Below are 7,376 nucleotides of genomic sequence, written 5' to 3'. Positions count from 1 at the left end.
TATGGTTCAAAAACTTCATTGAGAACTAAAAAACTATAATCTCAGTCATTGAAGCAATTGCAATTTATCATAACATCAGAAAGAGTCAACAATAGAGCCTTTTCAGCAAATCCACATACTCAACTATCATGTAGTCTTCTGCGATTGCTAACACTCACGCAATACTTATGGTTATGGAGTTTCAGCCAAACACTGAGAAAGATAGGGGCTTATTGTGTTGCCTCCCAACGTATTCACCTTTAGGTGATGTCAACAATAATAGCCCGTGCTAACTTACATCCAATTGGATATATATATATATCATGATCTTTCAAACACGAGGAGCTTGCCAAAGGATAAAATGAAAAAGGGAAAGGTGAAGATCACCTTGACTCAAGCATAAAGTAAAAACATAAAGTAAAAGATAGGCCCTTCGCAGAGGAAAGCAGAGGTTGTCATGTGCGTTTAGGGTTGGATGCACAAAATATTAATGCAAAAGAACGTCACTTTATATTGCCCCTTGTATGTGGACCTTTATTATGCAGTCCGTCGCTTTTATTACTTCCACAACAAGATCGTATAAAGCTTATTTTCTCTGCACTAATAAGTCATACATATTTAGATAGCAATTTTTATCACCTACAACATGACAACTTACTTGAAGGATCTTACTCAATCCATATGTAGGTATGATGGACTCTCATGGCAAAACTGGGTTTAAGGATATTTGGAAGCACAAGTAGTATTTCTACTTAGTGCAAGGAATTTGGCTAGCATGAGGGGGAAAGGCAAGCTCAACATGTTTGGAAGGTCAATGACAATACTTTAACTGAGATGTGAGAAAATATAAACCATTATGTTGTCTTCCTTGTCCAACGTCAACCCTTTTAGCATGTCATACTTAATGAGTGCTCCCAATCATAAAAGATGTCCAAGATAATATATTTGTATGTGAACCTCTCTTTCCTTATCACTTCCTATTAATTGCAACGATGACCAAAACTACGTTTATCAACTCTCAACAACTTTTATGCCTCATACTTTCTATGTGTGAAGTCATCACTAACCACAAGATCAATATGAACTCTTTTATTCTTTCTACTTTCTTAGGATCATATCAACATAGCAAATCCCTTGACTCAACACTAATCTTTATTATGGATAGCTCACGGACTCGAATACAAAAAGAGATCACAAAGCTAAACTCAAACTACTTGATATCAAAACTTCAATCTACTAGATCAAGATACTACTAAAGGGATCGAACTAAATAAAACGGTAAAGGTAGGAGTGTGATGGTGATACGATACCAGGGCACCTCCCCCAAGCTTGGCAGTAGCCAAGGGGAGTGCCCATACCCATGTGATTATGTCCTCGGAGGTGATGGAGGTGGTGATGATGATGGTGGATAATCGCACATTGAGCGTAAAAGCTCCTCCAACTTGCGGATAATGCCCTTGAGTCCGGCGATATGATCCTTCAACAAAATATTCTCCTGCGTGAGATACTTATTCTGTATGTGAGCTAACTCAATCATCTTGAAAGCTTCAATCTCTGTTGGATTAAAGAGGTTAGGTAAAGCTTGAGGGATGTCTTCTTCTTTCACCGCCGGAGCTTGGACCTCCATGGCCTTCTTGATCCCTTCATCCTTGTCGATCTCCTCTGGTTCTTCTCTTTTCCGCTCTATCTTCAATAGCCAAGCATCCTTGTCTTCGTTGTTGGAGGAGGGTGACGTCATAGTGCTCTAGATCTACAACGGAAACAGCTCGAAACGAAAACAGAGGAGATTTGCGTGATACGGTGGTCAAAACCTTCGGGAGTATATATAATGAATTTTTACCGACCAAAATACGTAACGTGCAAGAAAATGGAGTCCAGGAGGCAGACGAGGTGTCCACGAGACAGGGGGCGCGCCCTCCACTCTCGTGGGGGCCTCGTGCCCCTCTTGGACTACTTCTTTCTTCCTAAAATTCTTAAATATTCCAAAACTGATAAAAATTGCCATTGGAGTTGTTTTGGAGTCGGTTTACTTACCGTACCACATACCTATTCCTTTTCGGATTCTGGAACGTTCTGGAAAGTGTCCCTTATGTATTCCCCCGGGGTTACGGCTTCAATAATATTAGTTTAAACATTGATAGGATTACCTGAAATATAATGTTTAATTCTTTGACCGTTCACCACCCTCGGACTTGTGCCTTCGAAGTTGTTGATTTTTATAGCACCAGAACGATAGACCTCCTCGATAACATAAGGACCTTCCCATTTAGAGAGAAGTTTTCCTGCAAAAAATCTTAAACGAGAGTTGAATAATAACACATAATCTCCTACGTTAAACTCACGCTTTTGTATCCTTTTGTCATGCCAGCGTTTGACTTTTTCTTTGAATAGCTTGGCATTCTCACAGGCTTGGGTTCTCCATTCATCAAGTGAGCTAATATCAAACAACCTCTTCTCACTGGCAAGTTTGAAGTCATAGTTCAGCTCTTTAATAGCCCAATATGCTTTATGTTCAAGTTCAAGAGGTAAATGACATGATTTTCCATAAACCATCTTATAAGGAGACATGCCCATTGGATTTTTGTATGCAGTTCTATAGGCCCATAATGCATCATCAAGTTTTTTGGACCAATTCTTTCTAGATATATTCACAGTCTTTTGCAAAATTAATTTGAGCTCTCTATTGCTCAACTCTACTTGACCACTAGACTGCGGATGATAAGGAGGTGCGATTCTATGATTGACATCATACTTACGGAAAGAACCATGAATAAAATGTGAACCGCCATCAGTCATAAGATATCTAGGGACTCCAAACCTCGGAAAAATAACTTCTTTAAGCATTTTGATAGAGGTGTTATGATCAGCACTACTAGTTGGAATAGCTTCTACCCACTTAGTAGCGTAGTCAACATCAACTAAAATATGAGTGTAACCATTAGAGGCAGGAAAAGGTCCCATATAATCAAAGCCCCAAACATCAAACGGTTCAATAACAAGAGAATAATTCATAGGCATTTCTTAACGTTTACTAATATTACCAATTCTTTAACATTCATCACAAGATAAGACAAACTTACGAGCATCTTTGAAGAGAGTAGGCCAATAAAAACCAGATCGCAGTACCTTGTGTGCAGTTCTATCTCCAGCGTGGTGTCCTCCATAGGATTCAGAGTGACACTTGCGTAGGATCTATTCCGGTTCATGCTCAGGCACACAACGTCTAATAACACCATCTACTCCTTCTTTATAAAGGTGTGGGTCATCCTAGAAGTAATGTCTTAAATCATAAAAGAACTTTTTCGTATAAATTTAGCAACAATGTAATTAGCATAATCAGCATACCAGGGAGCAGTATGAGAAGCATCAATGACCGCTGATTATTCATCAGGAAAGCTATCATCAATAGGCAGTGGGTCATCAAGAACATTCTCTAACCTAGATAAGTTGTCTGCAACGGGGTTCTCAGCTCCCTTTCTATCAATAATATGCAAATCAAATTCTTGGAGCAGGATAACCCATCTAATGAGTCTAGGCTTAGCGTCTTTCTTTTCCATAAGATATTTAATAACAGCATGATCAGTGTGAATAGTAACCTTGGAATCGACGATATAAGGTCTAAACTTATCACATGCAAACACAACTGCTAAGAATTCTTTTTCAGTAGTAGCATAATTTCTCTGGGCCGTATCAAGAGTCTTACTAGCATACTGGATAACATTCAATTTCTTATCAACTCTTTGCCCTAGAACAACACCTACAGCATAAACGCTAGCATCACACATAATTTCAAAAGGTAAATTCCAATCAGGTGGCTGGACAATAGGTGCAGTGATCAAAGCTTTCTTAAGTATTTCAAATGCTTCTACACAATCATCATCAAAGACAAAAGGAATATCTTTTTGCAATAAATTAGTTAGAGGCCTAGAGATTTTAGAAAAGTCCTTAATGAACCTCCTATAAAAACCGGCATGACCAAGGAAACTTCTTATACCTTTTATGTCCTTAGGACATGGCATCTTTTCAATCGCATCAACTCTAGCTTCGTCAACTTCAATACCTCTCTCCGAGATCTTGTGCCCCAAAACAATGCCTTCATTCACCATAAAGTGGCACTTTTCCCAATTCAAGACGAGACTAGTGTCTTCGCATCTCTGCAAAACTCGATCAAGGTTGCTCAAGCAATCATCAAAAGAGGATCCATAAACAGAGAAATCATCCATGAATACCTCACAAGTCTTTTCACAAAAGTCGGAGAATATAGCCATCATGCATCTTTAAAAGGTAGCAGGTGCATTACATAAACTAAAAGGCATACGTCTATAAGCAAAAGTACCGAAAGGGCAAGTAAAAGTAGTTTTAGATTGATCCCCTGCTGACACAGGTATTTGAGAGAAGCCAGAATAACCATCTAGAAAGTAGAAATGTGTGTGTTTGGATAGTCTTTCTAGAATTTGATCAATAAAGGGTAAAGGGTAATGATATTTCTTAGTAGCTTTATTTAATTTACGGAAATCAATTACCATCCTATAACCTGTAATAATTCTTTGCGGGATCAATTCATCTTTATCATTAGGAACAACGGTGATACCTCCCTTTTTAGGTACGCAATGGACAGGGCTTACCCATTCACTATCAGCAACGGGATAAATTATACCTGCCTCAAGGAGCTTTAGTATCTCCTTTCTTACCACTTCTTTCATCTTGGGATTCAGTCGTCGTTGAGGATCTCTAACTGGTTTGGCATCTTTCTCCACTATAATTTTGTGTTGGCATAACGTGGGACTAATGCCCTTAAGATCATCCAGAGTATATGCAATAGAAGCTCGGTGCTTCTTCAGAGTTTTCAATAATCATTCTTCTTCTTGCTCTGAAAGGTTAGCACTAATAATAATAGGATATATTTTCTTTTCATCAAGATAAGCATACTTAAGATTATCAGGTAACGGTTTGAGTTCAAACACGGGATCACCCTTGGGTGGAGGGGGATCCCCAAGAATTTCAACGGGAAGGTTATGTTTCAGCATAGGTTCCTATTGAAGGAACACTTCATCTATTTCCCTTCTTTCCTTCATAAACATTTCATTTTCATGGTCTAGCAAATATTGTTCTAATGGATCAGTAGGAGGTACGGCAATGGAAGCAAGACCAATAATCTCATCCTTACTAGGTGATTCTCTATCACGAGGTTGTCTACGAAACTTAGCAAAACTAAACTCATGAGACATACCCTCTAAGCCAATTGTAACAGTATCCTTTTCATAATCAATTCTAGCCTTAACCGTGTTCAAGAAGGGTCTACCGAAAATAATGGGACAAAAATCATCTTGTGGGGACCCAAGAACAAGAAAATCAGCAGGGTATTTAACCTTCCCACACAAGACTTCAACATCTCTAACTATCCCAACTGGTTTAATGGTATCCCTATTAGCAAGCTTAATAGTAACATCAATGTCTTCTAATTCAACGGGTGCAATTTCGTGCATAATTTCTTTATATAAATCATAGGGTATTGCACTAGCACTAGCACCCATATCACATAAGCCATGATAACAATGATCTCCTATTTTAACAGAAATAACAGGCATGCCTATGACAGGTCTATGTATCTTAGTATCTGGTCTAGCAATATTAGCAGTCTCACCACAGAAATAAATAACATGCTCATCTAAATCATCATCCAAGAGATCTTTAACCATAACAATACTAGGTTCGACTTTGATTTGCTCACGAGGTGTATAAGTCCTAGTATTACTCTTATGAACAACAGTCAAAGTTTTAGCATGATACTTTATCCTAATAGGAAAAGGAGGTTTCTCAACATAAGTAGTAGGAACAATAGGATCACTATAGGTGATAGTCTTTTCTTCAACTGTAATAGGTGCAACTACTTTCACTTCAACGGGAGGATTATATTTAAACCATTTCTCCTTAGGGAGATCAACGTGAGTAGCAAAAGATTCACAGAAAGAAGCTACTATCTCAGAGTCAAGTCCATATTTAGCGCTAAATCCACGAAAAGCATCGGTATCCATAAAAGATTTAACACAATCGAACTTAGGTGTCATACCTGACTCCTTACCATCGTCGGAACCCCAATCTTCATAGTTGCGTTTAATTCTTTCCAATAAGTCCCATTTGAAATCAATAGTCTTCAGCATATAAGAACCAGCACAGGAAGTATCGAACATGTTGCGATCATTGAGAGAAAGCCGAGCATAAAATTTTTGAATAATCATTTCCCGGGAGAGCTCATGATTGGGGCATGAATATAACATTGACTTAAGCCTCCCCCAAGCTTGAGCGATGCTTTCTCCTTCGCGAGGCCAGAAATTATATATGTAATTATGATCACGATGAACAAGATGCATAGGATAAAACTTCTGGTGAAATTCCAACTTCAATCGTTTATAACTCCAAGATCCCGTATCATCACATAGCCTATACCATGTCAATGCATCTCCCTTAAAAGATAAAGGGAAGACCTTCCTTTGACAACATCATCGGGAATACCCGCAAGCTTAAATAATCCACAAACTTCATCCACAAAGATAAGGAGTAAATCGGGATGCAATGTTCTATCTCCTGTAAATGGATTAGCTAGCAGTTTCTCTATCATACCCGAAGGAATCTCAAAGTAAATATTTTCAAAAAGTTCAGTAGGTTGAGGAGCAACTCTTTGCTCTTCTGGTCGGGGTGAAGATACCCCGAACAAGCCCCTCAAAGGATTAGTTTCCATAGTGACAAGTAACAGAAAATTTCAGCACACTATATAAATGTTTCCTTACCAAGTTCCACTCACCAAAAGCGCTACACTCCCCGGCAACGGCGCGAGAAAAGAGTCTTGATGACCCACAAGTGTAGGGGATCTATCATAGTCCTTTCGATAAGTAAGAGTGTCAAACCCGACGAGGAGCAGAAGGAAATGATAAGCGGTTTTCAGTAAGGTTTTCTCTGCAAGCACTAAAATTGTAGGTAATAGATAGTTTTGTGATAAGATAAATTGTAACGAGTAACAAGCAATGAAAGTAAATAAAGTGCAGCAAGGTGGCCCAATCCTTTATGTAGCAAAGGATAAGCCTGGGCAATTTCTTATAATGAGGAAGGAGCTCCCGAGGACACATGGAAATTATCGTCAAGCTAGTTTTCATCACGTTCATATGATTCGTGTTCGATACTTTGATAATTTGATATGTGGGTCGACCGGTGCTTGGGTACTGCCCTTACTTGGAAAAGCATCCCACTTATGATTAACCCCTATTGCAAGCGTCCGCAACTACAAAAGAAGTATTAAGGTAAACCTAACCACAAAACATATGGATCCAAATAAGCCCCTAACGAATCAACGCATAAACTAGGGTTTAAGCTTCTGTCACTCTAGCAACCCATCATCTACT

Source organism: Triticum dicoccoides, chromosome 7B, assembly GCF_002162155.2.
Source record: "Triticum dicoccoides isolate Atlit2015 ecotype Zavitan chromosome 7B, WEW_v2.0, whole genome shotgun sequence".
Taxonomy (NCBI): domain Eukaryota; kingdom Viridiplantae; phylum Streptophyta; class Magnoliopsida; order Poales; family Poaceae; genus Triticum; species Triticum dicoccoides.
The sequence above is the reverse complement of the archived record's forward strand: the minus strand, read 5'-3'. Positions refer to the sequence as shown.